A 26,591-nucleotide genomic window follows, 5' to 3' on the forward strand; every position below is an offset into this window, starting at 1 on the left:
CATCATCATCATCATCATCATCATCATCATCATCATCATCATCATCATCATCCTGTGAACATTCCAGAGACCATTTGAAGACTTCTTCCAAAATGTATCAAGGGATCACTTTTTCTCTCAACAGCCTTCACTTTTCTTATGAATTCTATTTTGGTGGCCAAACCTATAAACTTAAGTTTATTTAACACGTTGGGGGAGCTGGCAAAATAGGCTTATCTGCTCTTCCCTCTGCACCTCTGTTTTGATGTTCATGCATGCTCAGTAAGTGATTCTGGAGTCAGCTGCTTTTTAACCTGCTTGTTGTAGGAATGTGCATGTGGCTATTGTGGGATCAGCTCATCCCACTTCTCTCCAGCTCAAGCTTTGTGTATTGTGCTGTTAACTGCAAACACATTGATGTAACCCAACACCAAAATCAGTTTCTCCATTCTGCCTTCATGTGGTGTCAGTGTATGTATGTATGTACACCATTGTATTAGGAATTTCACAGGATGGAATATGGCAGCTGAGGAAGCAGTTGGATGATGCAACATCTGGAAAGGCTGCAGACATGGTGTAGTGTCAATCACCACACCACTTGGAGGACATGTCCAGGATGACTCGAGGCTGATGCGAGGGGAAATTGCAGGCACCTGTGAGGGGACAGCATGCCATGGACAGTGTGCATAAATATGATATGTTTAGTGGAGAGTAGTAGTTGGTTGTTTATCATTATGTATAGTGCTGTATGTACTTAGCAGTAACGTTCTGTGAATAGAACTTGGATAGTCTGAATATTTATTTAGCAACTTGTGCAGTAGAAGATGCTGATAGCACTACAGAGTCCAGAAGAGAAGGATCACAAGTGAATAAGAGTGAGAGTGTGCAGCTCTGAATGGTGGCCACAGTAGGATTAATTGGAATGGAATCTTTTGCATTATGTCCAAAACAGAAAATAATCATTAATGGCTTTCAACCAAATAAGAATATGAACCTATGGTTTAATACCTTCTATATTATTGGCTGTTAATCATAATTCTGATCTTGGAGAAAAACAACTTTTTTGACTAAATTGGCCATGCTTGTATGGAAATTCCGGAAGTTCCAAGAATTGCCAAAGATCTTAGTATGGATTTAATAATAAGATATTGGTTTCTAGATCTGATATGTAGGCCCGGGACAGACGGTCCCGAAGCGGTGTGCCTCCGCCAATTCTAGGGTTAGGGACTGCAAACCAACCTTATGGCCCCTAATCCTAGTATGTGCGGGCGGCAGCCTAATGGTGGCATCCTGTCCACACGGGCGCTGCCATGTTTATGCTGTGTGTCGCTTATGTCACAAGTGCGCCAATGGGTTTTTCTGGATTCTTTTTGGGGCAGAGGGACACCAGGCAGTTTGGCTGCTACGGCGTCCCTCCGGAGGGAAACACACCACCGCCAGCCCGCCCTTTTGGGGTGGTCTGTCCCAGGCCTTAGTTAACATATACTTAGTATAAGATCTAGATCAGCCATTTAGTTAACATAGAGGCTCTTCAGAGTGGCCGTTAAGGCCAGCCTGAGGGTGGAGTCAGGGCGTCACATCCACATGACGCATGCCCCAACTCCTCCGCCCCGGGCACCATGACACTGTGCACATTACTCTCCACACAGTGCGTGGCTATACAGCACTCCTCCAGCACTGCGTTTGGATGATGCAGCGCCAAAGGAATGCCGTATAGCTGTGGCACTGTGGCTATTACGCCCTTTCCAGGCACAAAAAGGACTCGCTTTTTGCAGCTCCTTTTTTGCGTCTTGGAAAGGCTGGATCAGGGCTGTGGCGTGTGGTTGCTGTGGCCCCAATCTGGCTAGGAAAGGGGCAGTGTTGTGCTGTCCCTTAGAGGCTGTGTGTACAGCCCCATAGTACACTTAACTACAGTTTCACCTGTGCTGCAGAAACAATTCAGACTGTCACCACTTTAACTGCCATGGCTCAGTGCTATCACATCCTGGGATCTGTACCTCGTTGTGGCACCAGACCTCTCTGACAGAGAAAGTTAAATAACTCACAAAACTACAGTTCCCAAAATTATATAGCATTGAGCCATTGCAGAAAAGTGGAGTCAACCTGGATGGATGAATGAATGAATGAATGAATGAAACGTTTATTTATATCCCGCCTCTTCCGTTTTGGGGATCGAGGCGGGTAACAACATGATTATATAGTATAAAGAGATCAAACATTAAAACCCACAAACCCCCTGCCTAACCCTCCCACCCAAATTTAAAATTACATAGTGGTACATAGTTAAAATATATAACACATCAAAATTATTACACAATCCGTGATTAAAGAGGTTGTGGAAAAGGTTCAATCATTTCTGGCAATTTTCAGTCTGGGTGGGCCTGCTGGAAGAGAAGGGTTTTAGTCACCTTTTTGAAAGCCTCCAGGGAGGATAACTGGCAAATTTCTTCCAGCAGGTCGTTCCAAATATGTATGGGGAGGACTATATGCAGCCTAAGGACAGATTCCTGGCTCAGTAAATTTCTTTCAAAGATGTTACTAGCAACTGCTGCTGGGACACATTTCCACTCATCTAGCCTTGTATCATTTAGTGGCCACATCTGGGAATATTTGTGGAATTTTTGAATAATGAGACTTGGAAATTCATATCAAAACTTTACTCATTTATGCCACTATGGCACATGATGTTGAAGCCTCATAGTGTTTTGAGTGGTGCAAATGGAGTAATTATTGCTACTTAGGGGCTCTTCAGACTGGCCATTGAGACCAGCCTGGGGATGGAGTTGGGGTGTCATGTCCACATGACACAGGCCCTGACTCCCCCAGGGTGGCATGATGCCATGCACCGCTCCACACAGCACATGGCATCACGGCGCTCCTGTATGACACAGCGCCAAAAGAGTGCCATATAGCCACAGTGCCACGGCTATTGCACCCTGGAAAGGCCAGATCAGGGCCGCAGTGTGCAGTTGCCACAGCCCCAATCCGATTAGGAAAGGGGCGGCATCGCACCACCCCTTAGGGGTGGTCTAAAGAGCCCCTTCATTAAAAAGAGAAAGAGCATGGCAAAAGTAGTATTTAGACCATACAAGATATATACTCTAATAATCTAGCCTACTATACAAAATAATCCTGGTGTTCATAATGTTCTGATGATGTTGTTTAATGGATTTTAAGAGTTAATTAGTGTGCAATTGATTCCACTTTCTCCTCACTCCAGTAACAGTGGTATAACTTCATTTTGAGTGTGGTAATATAAATGATAGAAGAATGTCCTTTTACCCTTAGATAGTATATTAATGTTGATGATACAAGTATCTTGCATGTTAAGTTTGATTTCTCCTTGAAAGGATCACCATCATACCCCATTTAATAAGTGTACAGTAATTATTTTCCCACCATATGAACTTGTTCCTAGAGAGTATTGCATTTGTTCCTAACAGCTTGTTTTCCAAAGGCTACCCTTTCTGAATAGTAAAACAACAGCCATTTTGTTTTGAAAGTGAATGAAACAGTTTATCTTATTGTTAATAGGAGTCTTCAGTTTTAATATTCTGAGTAAGGTAGTATTTGGAAACTAAACTGATCTGATGAATAATAATTATATACACATTTATGTCATGCGAGTATTTAAGCATACAAAGGGGTTTTTTTTTTAGAAGCCATATGATTGCTTATTCAGAAGGTAAAGAACAGAATAATTTCAGAGGTAATATTGTATCAGACATCAAAAGGAATGTTCTACAAAGGAACTACAGATAGAGTTAATGGAGCCAGGCATCACTGAAGCTGCTTATTTCCACAGCAATTTGGTATCTCAAGAATATTTTTAATGTGAAGTCGAAGGCTTTCATGGCCGACATCCATACTTTTTGTGGGTTTTTCGGGCTATGTGGCCATGTTCTAGAAGAGCTTATTCCTAATGTTTCACCAGCATCTGTGGCTGGCATCTTCAGAAGATGCTTTCTCTGGAGATGTCAGCCACAGATGCTGGCAAAATGTCAGGAAATGCTTTTGGCAGAGAGGCATGGTGTTGTTGTGTGCTTTTTCAATTCATTTTCAATTTATGGCAATCCTAAATCAAACCTATCATGGTGTTTTCTTGGCAAGTTTCTTCGGGGGGTGGGTGGGGGGTGCCATTGAGGCTGAGAGAGTGTGACTTCCCCAAGGTCACACAACTGGGATTCAAACCCTGGTCTCCAGAGTCATAGTCCAATGCTCAAACCATTACACCAAGTCAAGGCAGTGGAACACATAACAGTTACATATAATGAGGAAGTACTGTATATACTTGACTATAAGCCCACCTCATGTACAAGTGGAGGGCAGGTTTGGGGCCAAAATTATGGATTTTTATATGACCCGTGGATAAGTTGAGGGTTAAACTTAGAGGCATGTAACAAAGGGTGTAAATGCCATTTTATGACATCTGGTCACCCTGCTTCAGCCTTCCTCACAAGAGTTCTCCACTGAGTGATGTTGCTTTGGTTGCAGTAACTCACAGTGTTACCTCTCTCACTTCCCATCCCACATCATACAGAATCCTTAGTCATGTTTTTTGTACTCATGTTAATCATTAACTGTAATTCCTGCACAAATTTAAAATATACCTTTAAATTACAATACCATGGGCATGGCCTCTGTGCATTGACATACGCATAGTTTCATATAGTTGAAGTGAAAATCTGGTAAAAGGTGATTTTTTTAAAGATAATTTTAAAAAAATTTGAAACAGCTCTGGGGCCTCTTCTTTCTTCTCCCAGAGTCTCACCCCATCTCTTCATTGTTTTAATGTGACACAGGCAAACGCCACAAACCATTGCTGCCATAATGCAGATGTCTGGAGAGCAGTGGTGTCACCCCACCTTAGGGGGCCACCTGGTGCAATCCGTACCCCCTTAGTCCACTGTTCACTCATCTCTTTGGCATCTTAGAACATCATAGGCAATGCCTCAGCCCATTGCTGCCCCAAATGTAGATTTTGGGGGAGATGGGTGCACCTGGTGCAGTCCGCCACCCCCTTGGGTCACTGTTCACTCATCTCTTTGGCATCTTAGAACATCATAGGCTAATGCCTCAGCCCATTGCTGCCCCAAATGCAGAGTTTGGGGAGCAGTGGTGCCACCTGGTGCAGTCCGCACCCCCTTGGGTCACTGTTCACTCATCTCTTTGGCATCTTAGAACATCAAGGCTAATGCCTCAGCCCATTGCTGCCCCAAATGCAGATGTTTGGGGAGCAGTGGTGCCACCCCCACCTACAAGGTGGTGGCCCACACTCCCCCTCAATACTCCCCCCGTGTGTGTATGTGGGGAGAGGGGGTGGGTGGCCAACCCCTTTGGCAGCTGAAGGCTTTCCCCTAGCCCCCAAGGGTCTCCCCACAGAAGGCCAAACCTTTGCTCCTTCAAGACTTGGGCAATAAGGGTAAGCCAGCGCCTGTTGCATTTCCTGTCAGGCAGGAGCGCGCTCTTTCTTTCCCCTTTCCCTCCTCATCCAGAGGGCGAGGCTCAAGGAAGAAGGCTCGGCTGCACGTGTGGATGGATGGATGGTGGAGAGAGAGAGAGAGGGCTTTGGGCGCCTGTGGAAGCAGGCACCACCGTCCCTTATGTAACGGCCCCCGTTGCCTAGCTATCCTCGCCTCCCCCGCCATCCATCCTAGCATCCATCCAGCGTTTTGAAGTTGGCGTTTTGAAGCAGAAGGGAGAAGCTCGGGCGCAGAGAGGGAAAAGAGGAGCCATTCAGATTGTGGACAAAAAGGGGGGCTTGACATTCAATTCGATGTGCCCAAAAAAGAAAGAAAGAGGAATAGATGGATAGGGGAGATTCCCCCTCCACTTCTCCTCCCTTCCACAATTTTCTCATTTTTTACATCCTTAAATCTTATTTTAAACCCAGGGGAGCTGCAAAGAGAAAGCCGCATCAATTGGGAAAGCAACAGTTTGTGTGTGTGTTTTATTGAAGTGAAGATTGCAGATGGAGGGGAAGGACCCCGCAGACTCCCATGCTTTTTCAAGGGGGGGGGGGAACAAACACAACAAACCACCCAGTTCTCAGCCAGGAGGGGGGGGGAAATGAGGGGGGAAATCCTAGGTACTTGTGTGTGTGTGTGTGTGTGTGTGTGGTGTTGTGAGTCTTGCAGGCGATGGGACCATGTTCTAGAAGAGTTGCTTCCTGACGTTGCGCTTTGGCATCTCAGAAATCTTCAGCGCAGAGAGCCCATACAGCTGGGGAGCAGAGAGAGCAACAGAGGAAAGGAGTTGCTGGAGCGCCGTGGAAAGCGTGTCCAGAGGAGGAAAGAGAGAGAGAGAGAAGGAGGAGGAAGCGCCTGAGGGGGAAAAACCTGGGAAGAAGGGGAGAAAGGAAGGAAGGAAGGAAAAAGGAGAAGCCATCGAGGCAGCCCCCTTGGCTTCGCGAGGAGCCCTCGCATATTCAGAACCCAAGAAAGGAGGGAGGGGGATTGAAGGTGGGGGATTTCTCTCCCTTTTCCCTTCCCAAAGAAAGAGAGACCCCAGGGGAAGGAAGAAGGGATGGCTTGGGGAAGGCATTTGGAAATAACCCCAGTTTGAGGGGGCTTGGAGGGCCACGGCGGCCGGCTCTGGAATTCTGGGAATAGTAGTTGGTTGTGTGCACTGGTGCAACAACCAACTACCATTCCCAGAATTCCAGAGCCGGCCGCCGTGGCCCTCCAACCCCCTCAAACTGGATTAAATCTCCCCTGAAAAGGCCCGCCTCCTTCTTCCTTTCCCTGCCCTGAGCCCTCGCCTCCCGCCAGACGCTTCTCCTCCGAGTCCGTGCCTCCTCGGTCTGGAAAGGCTGCCCGCCCTCAAAACAGCCCCGTCATCTGGGCTGCGGACTCGCCTCCACGACGACAGCCCCCTCCCCAGAAAAAGCACACAACACAAAACACACCCCAAGCAGCCAGAGGAGAGGAGGAAGGAGGGAAGGAAAGAAAGAAAGAGAAGACAAGCCTCTCCCAAATAGTAGAGGCGGCCAGACACCCCCCCCCCCCCCCCTTTCCCCCCCCCCCACCATTTTGGGAAACCCCCCCAGTGGTCCCTCTTGTGTTTTTGTCTCTCTCTCTTTCCACAAGGCGCTGCTCCTTTCTGCCACGCCCGGGTTGCAGGAGCTCTTCTTCTTCTTCTTCGTCTCAGCCTTTCGGGGAGCGAGGTCCGAGGAGAGACGTGGGAGGGAGCCCCTTCTTCCACCCGACCCCACCATGAGGCGAAGAAGGAGCCGGCCACCGAGGATGGGGCCCCATTGAGGAGCAGAGGAAAAGACACGCGTCGCTTCATTCCCACAGAGAAAGGGGGGCTTTGGGGTCTTCTGGAACTGTGGGCTTGGGGTGTTTTTGTGTTTATATGTGGGGAGGGACTACCAGGTTCTTTCTCCTTCCCTCCTCAATGCCTCCTCGTCGGAGGAGGAGGCTTCCCCCCGAAGGCGCGCAACAAATGGCAGCCAGGTTGGGAAGCCCGGCTGCAGCCCCGGCGGCAATAGAGGCGACTCCCAGGTGAGAAGGCGCCGCTGCTTTCCCTCCCTCGTCCTCCATGCCGGCCTTCCTCCTCCTCCTCTTCCTCCTGAGTCACCTCGCTGCAACTGGTAAGGCGCTTGGAAGTGTCCCCCCTCACGCCTCTCTCTCAACTTCCAGATGCCTCTGGGGTCGCCCCCTTTGCAGGGTTCCCTCTCTCAGCCCCTGGCCTTGGGTGTGTGTGCCTTCAAGTCCTTCCCGACTTCTCTACCTCAAGGGGATCGGGGTTAAGGGACACCTCGACATCTCTAAGATGTGTTATTGAGACTCTTGTTGTTGTGTGCCTTCAAGTCCTTCCCGACTTGTGGCGACCCTAAGGCCATCCACAGCCCTGTCTCCAAGGGAGAGTTAGAGATGCCTGGATATGTCTTATTGTTGTGTGCCTTCCAGGTCCTTTCCGATTTCTGGGGACCCTAAGGCCACTCCTGTTTCCAAGGGGGAGTTAAGAGACACCCCGACATCTCACGTTTGCCTTCCAACTCCTTCCCTACTTCTAGGGATCCCTAACGGGATCCCACCCCTGTCTCCAAGGGGGAGTTAAGAAACACCTCGACATCTCTTATTATTGTGTGCCTTCAAGTCCTTTCCTTGTGGCGACCCTAAGGCCCCCCGACCCCTGTCTCCAGGGGAGAATTAGAGATGCCTGGATATGTCTAATTGCTGTGTGCCTTCCAAGTCCTTTCCAATTTCAGAGGACCCTAAGGGGATCTCACCCCTGTCTCCAAGGGGGAGTTAGAGACACCCCTTATCTTTTGTTGTGTTCCTTCCTTCCAAGTCCTTTCTGACTTCTAGGGACCCTAAGGGGATCCCCTGTCCCCAAGGGGGAGTTAGAGATACCCCAACATCTCTTGTTGTTGTATGCTTTCAAGTCCTTCCTGACTTCTGGGGACCCTAAGAGGATCCCACCCTTCTCTCCAAGGGGGAGTTAGAGATACCCCAACATCTCATGGTGTGCCTTCCAAGTCCTTCACGACTTCTAGGGACACTAAGGCGACCCCACCCCTGTCTCAGGGGTTAAGAGACCCCCCTCCACATCTCTTGTTGTTGTTGTTGTTGTTGGCCTTCAGGTCTTTTCTGGTGAACCTTGGGAAATTTCTTCAGAGGGGCTGCCCTCGCAGAGGCTGAGAGAGTGGCCAAGGTCAGACCAGTGGGTTTCCATGGCCAAGGTGGGATTCAAACCCTGGCCTCCAGGGCTCAGTGTCCAAGTTAGTGGAGGGGATTTTGTATGTTTAGTGGAACTATGGAATGTGAATGTGATGGGTTGGGAAAGAAAGGGGGGGCAAACAGAAACAAACAGCAAAACCTATGCCAGTGAATGCCCAGGATGTGGTGGCCCCTAACCTTCAAATGTGTTTTTTTCTAGTTGTGTGTAGAAAAGAAAAATGCAGAAATTCTTACTCTTGAGATGTATGTGTGTAGTTCTCTATGTATAGTTTCCAGGGCTGTGAGCTGAGAGATTCCACACTTTTGGAGAAAGTAGATAGGTGTACATTATTCAGGCACAGCCTTTAGAGGAGGTTAGAAAATGGTTCTTCCAAGTGAAATCGTAATTGCTCCAGGAGTCGCCTCTCTCAGGGGAAGAAATATGGCCAAGACCCTACAAAACGGTACCTAAGAGGCGGTGGACATTTGGCTGTTTGTATTTGAAAGGAGAGATACAAGTATATTGTTAAAACTCTTCCTAAGAGGGAGAACAGTTCAGATGGACAACATTTATGCGTCTTGCCAAGCGAGCGTTGCTGTGGCAGAGTGAAAACTAGAACCTTTAAAGTCAGCCAAGGTAATATACTGTACATTGGGGTGCACATTTAACTGTTTTACTTGTGGTCCTCATGACTTTACTATTAATGACAGGTAGAGTTTGTGATTTGAGACCAGAATCTACTGTGTCCAACACAGTACCCGTTTCCTGACATTTCTGTATTAGTTCCAGATTAGTACTAATCTGACTCAGAATCACGGAAGGAACATGTGGACCAGTGTTTCATTCCTTGTTTCTCCAAATATTCCTTGGTGTTGGGGAAAGAAGAATTGAGGATCTGCTCTTAGAACAGGAATGATGTAAAGCAAAAGGTGGAATCTCTCTCATCCACGAATGTGAATGTGAGATCAGTGTTGACATGACATGAGGCTAGCATCCAAAATTAAATTTGGATTTAATCATCCTGACCTCTGAAAGCAATGAGTAGTATCACATTTAACTTCTACCAGGAAAAAAGCTAGCTTCAAGTCCAATCTAAATTTACCTTTCCCTTGTATTTAGACCTCGTGGGGCACATTTTTCATTTTAAAGTGTTTGGGGCCTTCAGAAACCTTTCTTTTAGGGAGTATTGGAAAAATTATAATCTAGCTTTTTGATGCTGAGAAAGATGATTGCTGGAGAACCACATTCTGTGCCAGAAAACCAGGTAGAGGAAAGACTCAATTGTGATAAATTAAACAAGCATATTTTCAGGCAATGAATTAATATTGAAGTTAGTGAAACTAAGAATATGTTCAGACGAAGATGGCTTCTTGTTTACATTGCTTCTGATGTGGGTTGGCGGAAGACTCAGCTAACATGGTTAAGCCTAGGTTGTATCTTTAGTAATATACATTGAATCAACTGAACCAACCCAAGTCTCTTCAATGTCAAGCTCCTGAAACTATTTTGGAAAGCAGGGCCATCTGTAACAAAGGGCTTATTTATGTGATCCATTATCCTGGGAACACAGTCCATTAATTTACTTCAGCTGTTAGTTTGTTTACACATTTCAAGGGATACATTGGAGGATGAAGTGAATTGTGAAAACATATAGTCAAGGGGCTGTTGACTTCCTGCCCTTTTAACCCAGGATAAGAGATCCTATTCACCTACAGAATCATTATCTCTGCTGTGCAAACATAGTGGAGAGATTTGTTCTCTTCAAATATTGTGATGATGTATGAATAACTGGAGATGATTAGCAAAGGTGTCTTGCCAGAGCATCCTCAGTTGACAGCACAGAATTCCATAGTAGCAGCCCTTGAGTCAATACCTGCAGAAAGCACTAAAGTATCATTAGAATTTCCACCAATGTCTTGAAGACAAACAAAAGCCCAAATCATATCTTCTTCTCTGAAGGCAGAAATTTGGGAAGCTACATGAAGAGAGTAAACATTCCCATCTGGGTCTATACCAAAACAAGACAACATTGTTGCTGTGTGCCTTCAGGTTGTTTCCAACTTATGGCGATCCTAAGGCGAACCTGTCACAGGGTTTTCTTGGCAGTTTCTTCAGAGGGGATTTGCCATTGCCATCCTCTGAGGCTGAGAGTTGTTCCTTGCCCAAAGTCACCCAGTGAGTTTACATAGCAGAACCGGGATTCAAACCATGGTTTCCAGAGTCATAGTCTAATGCTCAAATCACTACACCACACTGGCAGCATATTGTTTAATATCTATTGTGGTTTTCCTTCTTTTGCATTTACATCCCTGTGCTTTGGCTTTTTATGGGAACTGTTGATAAGCTTAGATGGAGTTAGTTAACTGACCAAAGGAAGATGTACATTACTGCATCTTGTCTTGCCTTCAGGAAGGATTCCATATTTGCAAAAGTGGAGGTTGTAATCTAACCACAGTGAAGCTTGGTTTTCATGAAACTAATGAAATCATAGTCTTAAGTAATTTGAGACTTAACTGTGAAAAGATGTACATGTTTATTCAGAGGAAAGTTCCACTGAGTTCAGTGGGACTTTGTTGTTGTTGTGTTGTGTGCCTTCAAGTCGTTTCTGATTCATGGCGACCCTAAGGCAAACCTATAATGAGGTTTTGGTAAGATTTGTTCAGAGGAGGTTTGCCATTGCTTCCTCTGAGACTGAGCATTTATAACTTGTCCAAGATTACATGGTCAAGCTGGGAATTGAAACCTGTGGGACTTACTTCCAGATAAATAAATATAGGATTGTACTCTTAGTTGGGCCAATTGTAGCTGGAGATCACCGCATTGGTTAACAGCATGGAGTTTGTTTTTGTTTTTCTTTGTGCTATGATGTCTAGAGGGGGGAGGGAGCAATATTTTCCCACAGTTATTAGTATCACTTTAGAAATGCTTACTCATTCCTTCATTGATTTGTATTCTTTGGTTATAGACTGATCAGAATATTTCTATGGATTTAATCATACTTTGGGGTTTACTGGGTCCGTAAAAACGGAGGACTGATAATACAGATTTTTTAAATCATAGAAGGTTACTGTAGACACACCGTGTTTAGTTTGTAGAATTCATGCATCGCTGCCAAAGTCGCATGGTTAGAATATACTGGTAAACATGAACTCAACAGAACTTAAGTTAGTTGTGGCCAAGTACGCACTTACTAATACCTAAAGGCACATGATCCTATATGATCTTGGGAGCTAATTGGGTCAGGCCTGGTTAGTACTTGGGTGGAAGACTGCCATCTTTAGTTTGTTTCAAACTAGAACTGAAAGCACAGTAGAAACTTTTGTTTGTAGTTACCATAGTTTATCATGTCTGATGTAATGGCAAGTTATAATTATAATGAAATAAAAAATAGAAAGAAGGAATAGAATAAGAGAGTCAAAGATACAGCACCAGTGGTCAAATGCCATATTTCTGAACTTGGCCATACAATGGTACAGTGGAGGAGATATTTTGGTCAAGAAGATACAGGCATAGGTGTATTGTTTGTAAGAACAAGGGTTTATTGAGTGATACTATCTTGGAGGACTAAGAAATACAAATTATATTTTTATATAGATTATATTTTTTCCCCATAGCAGACAGCTGTTGGACATTACAATTTGGGCATTACAGGTAGTCATTACAGCTTGTCTTTATACTGCACACAAATAGGTAAGGCCAGGGTGTTTCTTTCTCCTTACATGAAGGACAGAAAACTATTGAGATTATCAGATGGGGGACAGAACGTCCTTGTCCCATCCTTTTCCTGTTCTTATAGTGTGATTGTGAGAAGATTTTCATACAACGTCACACTTATCCTGTCAGTGCAATTGACCACGATTGTGCAAAAGACTTTCACATGACGTTTTGTTGATCCTATCATTGTCCTATCAGTGAAATGGAATTGTTCCATTCTTGCCCTTCATTTTGTATTAATGGAAGAACGTGCTAATGCAGTTCCGCTTCACTGACAGTTTAATGACCGAATCAGCGTGAATGTGTGAATGTCTTTCTTGTGATCTCTGTCATGGATGGGATAAGGATGTGTTTCACTCCCATCCCCCATCTGATAATCTCCTATGGCCCTCTAGATCTTTTGGTGTACCCTTTTTGATGTTCCCATAATAATCCCTCACATTTGGCTATGCCTGTTAGGGCTACTGGTGTTTGTGAGCCAAAACCATCTCAAGGGCCATAGTTGCCCACCTTTGGCTTAGATGAATATTCCTAAAAAGAATGTTCTCTACAGAAAACCACCTAGCATAAAGATTCCTGCATACTCATGGTTTTCCATGTTTCTCATGATCCATCATTAACTGAAAACAGGTATCATTAAAACATTATCAAGAAAAGTGCCACTATACTGCCCCAAACACACCTTTTATCATTTGTTTTCATAGATTTAATTTAAGTAGGAACTACGTACTACCTCTTACATGATGCAGTTTATAGCAGTTTCATACCTCTGTAGCTCCGTCCTACAGAATCCAAGGATTTATTGTTGAGGTAGTTAGAATTGTTTGTTAGAGAGCTCTAGTGTGTAGTTCCGGCACATTTTCCACCAGCTCTCTAGAAGGAGGTTTAAATATCATACCAAACTGCAATTCCCAGGATTCCATACACTAGAGCCATTATGGTTAAAGTGGCATCAAACTGTTGTACCTAGGTAGTGTAGCCTCTTTCTTAGTTAGTTTCACATAGTTCCCATTGAAATCAACAGGACTCTTAAATCAGTGGGACTGTGATGAAACCACACAGTCATGCTGAGTCACTGAAGTCCATTTTGTTGATGTTCAGTCTTCAGATTTGTCAAAACTTTTCATTTTTATTCTGTTTACTTCATTATATGGCAACAAGGTATTTATCCTGGACCACAGCTCCCAGCGCTGACCACTTGGAAAAAAACCTACTTATTCTAGGCATCTTACTCCCATTCCCAAGGAGGTGATAAGTGCTGTCAAAACTGACAGTACCATATGTTTGGCAGAGGAAACTCTTACACACGGCCGCATCTGTACAGTCTGTTGTTTCACATGAGGATCTTTGGATTAAGCTCATTGTGTTTGATGAAAGTGGGCAGAAAGAATAAATAGCTGTGCTTCTGGGTTATAAGAGTTGTCAGTTAGTGAGTACATTTCCCCATGATTTTACAGATAACCCCCTTCGTGTTAATATAATGTTGCTTTCTATGAAATGCATAACCAAATACATAACCATCTGTTGTTGTTGGGGTTTTTTTTGGTGTTTTTTTTGGGGAGGAGTTTTTTAAAAATTCCTGCAGTCCATATAAAATATGTTAAGCACCTTCCTGATTCAGTTTTTGCATCCAAGAATGTGCGAGCATTAGCTTGTGTGGAGAGAGTTACATGGTTTTTCAGGCCAAATTTTCAGGTAGTGTTTGAATGTATCTCTTGATTTAGAGGATTGTCAAGCCCAGAGCTTTGTTACATGTTACTTAACAATGACTAAGGAAAAAAGTCTTAATGCACAATGCAGTAATTGTTTCTAATTATGGCTTGGTGACTCGTTGTGCAGTATTGTAAACTGAACTGGTCTGCAAAGATTTGTATTTGGTTAAAATGGAACTGTCCTGCTTTAGGACAGTAGAGCAGCTCTGTACTCATGTTTTTCTCTGTTGAGTCTTAAAAAGATTATCAGGTTTTAATCATTTACATATTTCTGATCATGCTATGACTTACTATCATTAGGACACATCTCCTTCACAGCACAGTATAATCGCAACTCTAGTGCACTGAATTTCATGAATGAAACAGCAATGGTCCAAGTGAAACAATTGCTTATTTTCAGTATAAATTGTGTATCCCTTACCCGGAAATCGGAAATATTCCAAAATGGCCCACTTATGTGGCTGAGATAATGATGCCTTTGCTTTATGATGGTTCAGTGTACATGAACTGTTTCATACATACCATTATTAAACATATTGTGTATAAAATTACTTTCAGGCTATATGTATAAGGTGTACAGGGGACATAAATGACTTTAATATTTTGACTTGAGTCCCATCTCCAGAATAACTTATTATATATAAGCATATATTCCAAAGCCTGAAAAAATCCAAAACGCTTCTGGTCCCAATCATTTTTGATAAGGGATTCTCAACCCTGTACGAGGATCATTTGAAGGATCAAAAAAGCAAATATGAGAAGGTGAACTCTTAAGAAAAGATGAGCAGATGCTTGACTTGGTACAGTTGTCTTATGTGGTTTAGAAACTACACTACCAGTCTGTAGAACTAACCATCATACTTGTTACATTACCTTTTCTTGATGTTAGCTATTTGGGGATGATGGTTTTGTGGTGATTATCTGGCCTTAAATCAGGACTCAGATGTCTACCAGTTAAAGCTCCATAAATAAAGAATAGCCCTTAGCGGCCTCCCAGTAATGTGAGGTAGATATTCATGAAACCTGAAGCAAAACTGAAGTATCAATACCATGTAATGGGAAATCAAAGAGGAGAGAATCTGTATCATGTTAACAGAGAGGTCACCTCACCTTCACTGGCAAGAGACCTATTTTTGCAGGTCAGGGTATAAAAGAAATTGAAAGGACATATTTTGTTTCTTACTGCTCCATCTTGCTTTGTTTATGTGGTCCCACTGCACATATATTTTTATTTCTTGCTGTAGACAGAAATTTTAAGTAACAGAAGCAAAAGAGTCTCATGGTCTTGCACTTACAGGAGGCCTCTCTTTCTTATCCAAGAGAGAAGGGAGGGAAGAGGTTTGTGGTTGATTCATGTCTTGGTCTTCCATCCTGTGTCTTGGTTCTACTCATCTACATGTGAAGGTGGTGGAGCAGTTATCCTTGTCCTCACTGCTGGCATTTCTCTTAAATTATTGCTAAAGAGCCAGAGGATGTGGCTTCTAGGCAGACTTGAACCACATTGCTTTTCTTTTTAGACATTAATTCCCAACTTAAATGTTACAATATTTATTGCTGTTGTGATGCTCCTCTAACAGATGGCCTACGCTTCAGTCATGCTGTGGCAGAATGACAGAATGTTCTGCTATCATGGATCGAGTCATATTGCAATTTGTTGGAGGTTACTCAGCCTACTGTTTTTGACAATGACATACAAAAGCCTTATTTTACTTAACATATGTTTATTCAGGATAACCATAAATGCTGGATACTATTTAAGCAAAGATGAGTCCCATTCCCCCACACAAACAAACTGCTTCGCTTAGCATAAAAACTGGGTGGGCTAGGTAGTACTATGCAGTATAAATGTTGCATATTCATTTTCTAATCTCAAGATTACTTTAGATGTTACATTTTAAGGAAGTCCAATAACGTTTGTGACATCCCCCCCCCCATGTTACTTTGCATATATAGGGCAAATATGTTTGTAAAGGTAAAGCGTTTCCCCTTTGACAAGTTGTCAAGTCATATCTGACTGTAGAGGGCAGTGCTCATCTCTGTTACTAAGCCGAAGAGCCAGCATTGTCAAAGACAACTCTGCGGTCAGCATGACTATACAGAAGGCGGTTTACCTTCCCGTCAAAGTGGTACCTATTTACATGCTTTTGAACTGCTAGGTTGGCAGAAGCTGGGACTGTGATGGGAGCTCACTCTATCACATGGCACTTTGGCCTCAAACTGCCAACCTGCCGATATTGCAGTCTTCAAGTCAGTGTCTTAACTGCTTGAGCCACCATGTCCCATCATGTTTGTATGTATATGTTTGTACACAATTACAAACTACTAATCTATGTTCTGGGAATAAGCCTTTTCAGAGTACAAGGTATACAAGGGAACTGAGCTCAGATATGCTAGGTGAACTTTTTCCTTAGCCTGTTGTTTCCCAGTTTTGTTTTTGAAGACAGGAGGTATATCCTCACTACAGAGTAATTCACTCTTTTCTGAGATCAACAGAGAGCACTCAGCCAGCAATTCAAAAAATGTTTTTTGGGAAAATATCTTCCTACAAGGTTGCTTTTAAAATTATAGTACTTCTAGGAGTTTTTCTGAAAACTTCAATGGAACCTTGGGCGCTAAGATTAATTATATCAGTTCTGTAATCAATTACATCAGTTTTATAATCAGTTTAATTTGAAAAGTTACTGAGGACTAGAGCAGTTCTGGAATTGTGATTTTCAGTGACAAGGTTCTCATTTTGACATTCCAGCCATATACATCAGAAACAGGAAGCATGTGGAAATACTCATGGGCAATGTCATGTTCAATTTGGTGGATCAAATGCTGCCCAAACTTGTATAGATAAGGTGCACACATAAAAATGTAATGAATGCAGGTGGCAGGTGCTGTTTTCAACTCACCAGGCTGTTAGAACAAGGAGAAACTAGGTGTCTGGTTATCCAGTTCTTGTATTTTAGTTACGAAAAGTAGATGTACAGGACATCAGGGAGGAAGACTTGCAATGGTGGAGTGAAACGAACACTGTTGTAGTTGATTGGTGGACAGTAGACTCTTCCTAAAGGTTAACAAAATATTGTCTTGTTTTCAAAATAAGCATTTGATTATACTTACTATTGGAAGAAAATGCAAATTTGTCTGTGCTCTTGGCTGGCTGACAGATATTGTCTGATAATTTTCAAAGTGTATAGCTTTTCAGCATGCTTTCCATGTATTATCTGTACAAATCTAATGGCAAGGACTGGAAAGCCAATATTTATAGGCTCATTATAGATTGCAAAGTAGATAGAAAAGGGATGTGTGTGAGAGTACATGACTGGGCAGAAGTCTGAGTGGCTGAGAGGCAGGCTTCCAGTTCATTCTCTTAAACTAGCAGTGGAAATCATGAAACTTTCCAGGTATTGTTGGACTGCAACTCCCAGCATTCCTTACCAGTTCAACAATATGTGGAGAGTTGCATATTCCCTTCTCTAAATAGAACACTAATGATGAAAGGTTCTTTACTCCTACTTAACTTCATGCTGATTAATGTAAGCTTATAAGTTTAGTTAACTTTAGTCTTAGCATAGTTCTCTTGCCTCCAGTCTGTAAGAAGACAAGTAAAAAAAAAAGGGGGAAACATTTTCAGAGTAGCTGTGGTCATACAACATGTTTTATTTTGTAAAATATAGTCACACTGAAAATGTAATAAAGTTGTGGGGAAGAGGAGCTGGTCTTGACTTTTTCCTAATTAGTTCAGTGGTTTGTAGATGTTATTTGTTGATTTGAAAATGATTTTTCTGTCCTTGCATGCTGGAGTTCACAACATACAATCACTAACTGGAAATGGAACCTGCAGCATTTGAAGTTTTTGTCGTCCTAGGAAAGCAGATCTCTGCCAGATTGGCTATAACCTATTTCATCAGAGTGGAAACTGTGCATCAGAAATAAGCCTCTTCCCCTGTTCAGCAGTGAAAAGGGAACATGCTTCCTCTCCCCTTCACATGGATTTGGGAAGGGTGTATGCACATATATGTACATCAATGTTTGCAAGAATGTGAGAGTACTGTGTGGATGAGTGTGTATACTGAGTGAGAATGGTCTCTCTCTCTCTGAACATGCATTTGGAGGGGGGCAGAATCACATTTCAGTGGTGGTCCCTGACATTTTGCATTGGGTCCAGTTTGAACCCTGAGCCTTTTTGTTCTCCCACCCTTTTCAAGAAAGTGAAGGCTTTTGAACATGACAAAAATGATGAGAAACCTGTATATGTAAACAACTTGCTTATTCTGTTGGGAGTATTCATTCTGTCTTTCAAGACTGTTTTATTTGTCTTCAGTCTGCAAATCTTTCTGGAGTTGTCTTAAAGTAGGTTTCTTTTATTCCGGCTCCTTCCTTAGGTTCAAGCTTCTTTGCAAACCACTCTTTTCCCTAGAGTTTTGTTTATTTCTTTCCACTTCCTCATTATAGTCTTATCAGCTGTACCTTTGTTGTTAATTGGTCTCTAGGTACAACCTCCTGCAACTGAAGAATTCTATAAAGGTATAGAGAGGGGAGGTAAAATATGACCCCCTCAAACCCAATTTTTAACTGATTTTTATTTTACTTTTTTTAAAGGAAAAAATGTTTACTTTTTAATTATAGGATGTCCCCTTGTACCCTTTAGAGAGTGGAGGCAATTGTTCTTTGTTTGTTTTGTAAAAAAATGCAAATGACTTCTAGATCACTTCTAGTTTTGCAAAAAGGTCCCTTCTGTGCTTAAATCAAATCAGAAGAGATCATAATAAAACCCCATCTGCAACCTCCAGGACTTGGGAAGCTGGCCAGCTTCAATGTAGGATAAACCCATTGAAGAATTCTTGCTCAGTATAGGCTCTCCTGAAGAATGTATCACGTCAGGCAGATACTTGATTTCTGAAGCATCATGAAGCATTTCAGTAAGGAATAAGGTGATGATGGTAGTGGTGGTAGTGGAGATAATGCATACTCTGAAACATCAATGAGAAAACACTGATATGGAAAGAGAAAGAGAGCAAAATCTGTAAAAAAAATTAAAATAGCTCTTCTGATTTCATGCTTCTCTGTACTTAGATTCTGCTCCATGGGTGGCAATTTGATGCTATGGCATACTCAAAGCCTTACACACTTCATGGATCTTACCATAGTCTGTGCTTTGCTGACATGGCCTTGAGAAGTCAGGGTCCATTATATAATGTGGTATTAGAACAAGAATTTGTTCAATCAGAAAAGGGATAGAATTTAATAAATCAGATATACCCTCAGGTCAGAAACAAAATAGGGCAAAATAGGATTGGCTAACAACATGATCATAAGTTTAGATCCCATGGAGCAATTGGAGAATTAGTGCACTACATTATTATGCTCAAAGAACAAATACCTCTGGATGCTTAATTCATGCTAAACTCATATCGCCATGTCTTCATGTAATTTTCATCTATGGGGAAAATCTGTCCAGATTCCAAATATGAGAGAGAGTTAATTTCTTAAAATTGGAGTATAAATCAGGTGAGGTGTAACTCTGGATCTTTCAAATCATTTTCGCTCCTAAAATTGTAACAATGCTAAACAAATTTACTAATTTTGTAACACAGGTATTTTAGTACTCTACTGAAAAATTAAGCCATAGCATTACCACTCTGGCCTTAGACATATGGTGAATATACTTACAATTTCCATAAACTCATGTCCACATAGCAGTTTTCTCTTGAAAATGATCCCACATTCATAGAAGAGCTATGTATTCCTCAAGACTAATGTTCTGGTCGGGTTATTTCTGTTCAGAGCATAGGCCAAGACAATTAAAATTATTGTAAAAGTAAATTGTGATAATGTCATATCATGTTCATTCCCCAAAATCTTGTGCTGAGCATAGTTTTACTCTTTAGCCCTGTGCAAACATTCTATCTTTGCCACATGTTTGCTAAGTGTATGGAGGGGAAGCTTGATTCTTCCCCTTACTTCACTCCTGACCTCAGTTAATTTGGCAGAAGATCTGAAAGAGACTTTTACACTCTTACAGAAGTACATGGTGGTTTCCGATTACATAGCCAGCTTCAGTGTTTATTTACACTTGTACCTAGGCATTCCTTAGAGTTTACGGGAGGCCAAGAGGCATGCCCCTTTCCTTTCTTCACAGAATGTGTGAGAGAATTGTCTACATAGGACTTCATTTCAGATAGCTACTAGTTTTAATAGGTGAATTGCATTCAAGATACTGGCTGAAACAAGTGGAGAATTAATGGGGAAATAGCTACTACTTTGAATGTCCAGTGTATAGTCTTATGACAATTTTTAGGACTGACAATAGATAATATACTAAATTGCTTCCTATGTTTTACAAATGCTTTATGATTATAAGAGTTTGTGAATTAATAGGTTGTTAAAGACTAATTACCACGTGATTACTAATACTTGGGGGTAATATTTTGCTGGTATTTGTAATTTAAACAAGTGAGGTCTGGTTTCCATTCCCTCTATACCTGTAAAGTTCACTCTGTGACTTTGGACTGGCTATATTCAGTTAGGCAAACTTTTCATGGGTTATACTCTCTGAAATGCCCTTCCACGGGAAGCAAAGCTGCCCCCATCCCTGCTTGCCTTTGGTTGCCAAGGAAAAGCAGTTTTATTCAGGCAGGCGTTTAATGAGTAATCATGGGATGGTTTTTTAATATGGGGTGCTCGTATCATGGATTTATTGTGGTTTTAATGTTTGTAATTTATACTGTTTTTATGTGATGTTTTAATTGTTTTATTGTAATAAGAGTTTTTAAGAGTTTTTATTTTAGAACCGCCTTGGGTAACTTTCTGGGAGAAAAGTGGCATAGAAATTAAATAAATAAATAAAATAATAACTTGTGAGAGTAAAAACAAAGCTTAGAAAACTTACAGTTGCCCTTCCTTTTTCATGGGGGATCCATTCTGGACCCCCTCACAAAAATGGAGTTTCGCTTACGTTCAAGCCCCATTGCCTTGAATAGAGGTGGGGGTATGCACCCCATTCATTTCCCCTCCGTTTGTCCCTCGTGCATAAGCGAGGGACGCAAGTCTAAAGACTGCAAGAATGGAGGGAGGACTGTACTTGTCAGTTCTCAGAGCCCCAATCCTGTATGACCAGTGACCATGCTGACTAGGAAATTCTGAGTTGTATCCCAAGAAAGTAACTTTCCTAAACTCCAATGAAAATAAGTGGTGAGATGGTGGTGAGGAGAACTATGTATGCTTGTCAGAACTCCCTTGAACAAGAGCAGAATTATAATGATCAGTATTTACAGTCTTTCTCATAATTTCTGGGTGGCCATCTGTCAAGAGTGCTTTGGTTATGTATTATTGCATGACGGGGTTGGACTGGATAGAGGCCCTTGTGGTCTCTTTCAGCTCTATGATTCTAAGACATGCCATAGCCGCATATAACAACTTAGGAAGCTGCCTTATACTGAAGCAGACCCCTGATCCATCTATCCAAGGATTGCTTAATGTGACTACAGGGTCTTCAGTCTTTATATTTCATGGAGATTCCATCTGAGAGATCTTCCCTGATGGTCTCCATGCAAGTATGGTTATGCAAGGCATAACCATATTGAACTTCTGAAAACAAATGAGGTAAGGTGTGTTTGGGGCAGTATAGTGGCACTTTTCTAGATAATGTTTTAATGATGCCCCCCTTTCAAATGATGGGTAAGATTTTAAGCTTTGTAACCATCCTTTCAAAAGCCAAAATATAGCTGAATACACTTGTTCTTCCACATTCGCTGGGGTAGGGGCACAGGACTTCCATGAATGTGGAAAAACCAGAAATAACAAAAACACTATGTTTTTACCTGAGAGGACACCTCTTTAGGAATCTTTAGGTTCTCCAGTGCAATTCTGTGGTCAACATCTGCCAGACATTGATCATAGAATTGCACTGGAGGAGCTTTATTAATATGTTCTCTCTAGGAATCGCTAGGTCCTTCAGTGCTACTTTTGGTTAAAGTTGACCATAGAGTTGCACTGGAGGACATAGATAATCCTAGAAAGAAGACATTAATAAAATCTGTGAATAATCACATCCTCAAAAGATAAAGCTGCAAATGTGGAGGGATGAGTGTATAATGGGAGGAAATTTCTGTTGCTCTTGTTCATGCAATCAAGGAGAAAGACTCCCTTATAGACAACCTCTGTATACACCATCTGGAAGAAAGTTTTAAAAATACTTATTGTCAGTGCCTACAAGTTGGTAGAAGTTAAAGATTCCTGTTGCAGGTACCTGCAGTCAATATGATATGTGTGTTCTTTTCCAAACCTGTGTAAAATGCATCATTAGTACATGGCTGTTTATTCCCTTCTCTCAATATTTTCAGGCATTCTAATGTGTAAACTTCGCATATGATGAGAAGAATAGAAATGTGTACATGCAATTGTACTCCCATTGATCCTGTTCTTATCAACCTACTCTGTCTGTGTGAGGTCTCTAGAATCGAAATTTCCAGTTATTACAAAATATCAAAAAGAGTCTCCACAGATTAAAGCGGTTTTCCTTTGTAGAATTTTGACTTGCTTTTATAGGTGATGTGAATGGTTAGTGTGGAATGTTTACCTCATTTAACTCTGCTTCTCTTCTCATCTGTGGATGCAAACTACAGTCATTTATACAAGAGGAAAACACCAGAGTACAGCTCAAAAAATATAGCCATGTTACCAGAGTAGAGCATATATGGAAGTAATACTTGATTAGGAAAAATAATGTGAGAAATAGTAAGGGAGTTTATGAAGTGGCTTGTACTGGGGTTTATGGTCTATAGCAGTTGTTAATCAAATTCATGAAGATTTTTAAGCAGCAGAGGTTTTTGTACATTTGGTCTGAGTGAGTCTAATTATGTCATAGTTCAGATGGAGGAAGGGATGATTGAAAACCCCCATAATCTTGTACTAATGCAGCAGGTTATTGGAGTCTGGTTCCAATGTAATTGGGTGGATTCAGCTATAAAACTTTTTAGTCATTTGGGAGCTATGGTTCAGAAGTACAAGTGTCCACACCTTGTAGTTGGTCCCCTAACACGTTTAAGTAACTCACTAGTATCAGTTGGGATTAAAATTAACCCAGATTTCCTTAGATAAGGATCTGAAACTGTTGTTCTGTAATCAATAAAGCTGATGCTAAGAAGACATATAATAATGATCCCCTAGTTTCTGTAAAACTTGGGATAGGTTTACATAATGTTTTTTGTAATTGCTTACTTATGCTAATAATGAATGTTTGGGGGCTTAATTCCTGTTACTCATCCCACTTATAGTAATACCATTGATTTAGTGGAATTTACATACATGTTTTACCACATCCCCATAGATTCAGTGAGTCTGCTCTAACTGGAACTAGCAGTTGAGTTTAGGCCCATATGTTGAGGTCTGATTGAACTCCATTTACATTACCATAAGTGTGAACTTACACAACACTTGCAGCTCATATGACCCTAATGCATTTTCAAAAATGCAGTTCTTGGTTTGGCAAAGCTGTTAGCAGATGAGATGATAAACTGCTGCACAACCATTGTTAACATCCCAGTATGAGAATGCATTAAATAAGCATTCACAGGTTTCCCTCTTTCTGATTTTTATGCACCTCAACCACCAGCTTCTTAAGACATTTTAGAACCTTGGAACATGTCTGATTGAAATATAACTTTATCCTTGAAAAGGACATCCATTTTTTTCTGTTGAAAGTATCTCTCTCTCTCTCTCTCTCTCTCTCTTTTTGGTTAGGTCTTGCTGTAATTCCATAGATCATGATATATTATTGGTTATTTGAACATAAACAGAGGTCAGCTTCTAGTTGGTGTCCTTGTTCTGTTCCATTTATGAATTCTGCCAGCAAAGCTGTTTTTAATTAGCCACCACAAGGTTACACCAGTGCAGAGAGATGTTCTAGAGGCAAGCAGCCATCTGGTTACAAATAATGGTACATTTGGGATGTATGGTCACTGTAGCTCTCAATGGAACTCAAGAGTGACAGTGTAGCATGGAGGAAATGCAGGATTAACTCCATTTTGTAAGTAGATACAGTACATGCAAGTCTCGTTTTTATTTTTTGATGCTTGTAATCTGTAATTATATAGATTTTTTTAATGTAGAGATGACAAGTAAACAAAAAATGTTATGAGTTGAAAAAATAGTGGCCTTCATTTTGTACTGCTTCAGTTATCCCACATCATTGGATAAGCAGATTTGGGCTGACAAGCATTGCACTTAAAAAAGCCTAGTAGGTAATACATTCCCTGTTCCTATTGCAAAGTCAGAACAAAATTCTATGTTTAAAAAGTTCCTGGCTATTGAGGCACTTGTGTTCCAAATCCTGTCCAGTATCTTCTCTCTACTTTAATTAAAGTCCCTTTGGGGCTGTACAACTGCATGCCGCAGCCCCGATCCGGCCTTTCCAGGGTATGAAAAGGAGCCACAAAAAGCGGCTCCTTTTTACATCCTGGAAAGGGCGCAATAGCTGTGACATCGCAGCTATACAGCACTCCTTTGGTGCTGCATTGTATAGACACAGCATTGGAGGAGCACCATGACAGCATGCACCATGTGGAGTGGCGCATGGCATCATGGCGACCTGGGGGCAAAGCCGGAGCGTATGTCAGGGAGATGCTCTCAACTCTGCCCCTCAACCGGCTGAAAGTGCCAGGGAGTACAGGGCCTTAGTTCAGTGTAACGTAGTGTGTATTGAATGCAAAACATCCATCTGACAACAGTACTATCTCACACATTTCTGTTCAGACGCAAGTCCCACCGAGTTCAGTGGGTGTATTGAGACAGTTTTCCTTGAGTGGGGCAGAAGGTCTTGGACACTGGTCACTGTAAAAGAGGTTACTGTGTCAGAATTCTTTTTATAGATAATGACAAAAATATCATCCAATTAATACATTTTAATTAGAAAGTATTATCTAATTTCAAAAAGCAAATCAATTTAAAACACAGAATTTTCCACATGCAATATAGTTGAATAAAAAACAACTAGGGAGTAAATTGTGCATCCTATTATAATGATCGGCACTGTTAATGAAGTTTCACATAGCTATAGAATGATACACCAAAGTTGAGTTTTTCAGCATACAAACTGTATATGTGTGGAAAGGAAAGCTTTCTTGTACATACACAATGTTTTAATAACTGTAAGAAGTATTAGTACTGGGATTTTGCAGGATTCTACTACCTTCTCTTTCTTCTTCCTTTTGGATTCTTAAGCTATATTTCTAAATGATCAACTGCAATGCAAGACAGTTGGAGAATGAAGGCAAATTTCATGGGGTGGGGACAGAATTCTTCTTGGGTGGGGCAATACCTTCATTTAATCCAACGGTAGTTGCTACACTCCTGGTGCTACTTATATCAACATTTAATTAATTCTTTTGTCCAATATATATTTACATAGGACCTTATCACACTAGAACAGAAACTGGATTTAAAATTAAATTAAATTAAATTAAATTCAGAACTTCCCGAAAGTAAAAAACGGCCATTTTTGTCCCTTTTATCTTCGCCTTCTCTTCGCGTTATTTCACTTTGGCAGTAACGTTGTGTGAAAAACTTCCTGTATTTGTGGGGTTTTTTTTCTAATTTAAATCCCTTTCTGTTCGGGACTTCACAAGTGTGATAAGGTCCTTAGAATATGATGGGAAGTTTTGGAAGACAGGGTAACAATACTGCTAAACAAGGAATCTTTCCTTATTTCATTCTTGTATGTAAGAATGAAAAAATCCCAAACATTTCTCCCAGGTTGGCTAATTACAAGTTTTTGTAGAATATATTTTTTTTCTATAAAAAAAATAGTTCTTTGAGTAAAGTAAATTGTTTTCCCCCCTACAAAAATGCTTTTGCACAAAAACAATAATTTTGGCACATACAGTATATCACAGAAAATGGGGGAGGGGGAGTCCAAAATGCATTGCTGAAGGACAAAAACTCTTGGCAGCAGTTAACGGTTTCCTTGATAAGTGGCTTTTCAATAAGTGTCTTGTTGTGTCAATATACCCTTTCTCATTGAAGATTAGAAAAATTGCAAATACTGTACACTCAGTTATAAGTTGACCTCATGTATAAGTTGAGAGTAGGTTTGGGGGCAAAAATTACAGATTTGGATATAACCTGTGTATAAGTCGAGGATGAAACTTGGGGGCATGTAACAGAGAATGTAAAGGATGAAGGAAAGGAACATGATGCCAAAGCATACTGCTATTTTCCGATCAAGACATTCAAAAAGGCCAGAAGTAGCACTATAGGGGAAAGAGTGGGGGGGTTCAGTGCTTCTTTTAGGTTGTCTTACCTTTCACCACTCTACTCAGAAAAGGGGGTGGTTCCTTTTAAAATAAGAGTTAAGGTATATTGACCCATGGATAAGTTAACCTAGGTTTTTTGGATTGATTTTTTGACTAAAATTTCTAGACTTATACATGAAGATATACAATTTGTTTTTGGTTTTTACATTACTACACTAAAGCTGGATTGCATCTTCACTAAATCTGGTGTTCTGATGGTGGCGGTGGTGGTGGTAGG

The 26,591-nt window shown here is 41.5% G+C and overlaps 1 protein-coding gene across 3 annotated transcripts in view; it reads left to right on the top strand.

The window, feature by feature from the left end:
• The first annotated feature begins 6,407 nt into the window (after positions 1-6,407).
• LRRC3B (leucine rich repeat containing 3B) overlaps positions 6,408-26,591 on the top strand; it is a 57,666-nt gene continuing 37,482 nt past the window's right edge. Inside the window, exons 1-2 of one of the 3 annotated variants that reach the window (XM_042471122.1) lie at positions 6,408-6,440; positions 7,068-7,573. The gene's annotated coding sequence lies outside the window, so the exon portion shown is untranslated. Of the gene's footprint in view, positions 6,441-7,002; positions 7,574-26,591 lie in introns of those variants that run through there. The other 2 variants (XM_042471121.1, XM_042471123.1) reach the window with 2 other exon arrangements.

The sequence above is a fragment of the Sceloporus undulatus genome, chromosome 6 (assembly GCF_019175285.1).
Source record: "Sceloporus undulatus isolate JIND9_A2432 ecotype Alabama chromosome 6, SceUnd_v1.1, whole genome shotgun sequence".
Lineage (NCBI taxonomy): Eukaryota > Metazoa > Chordata > Lepidosauria > Squamata > Phrynosomatidae > Sceloporus > Sceloporus undulatus.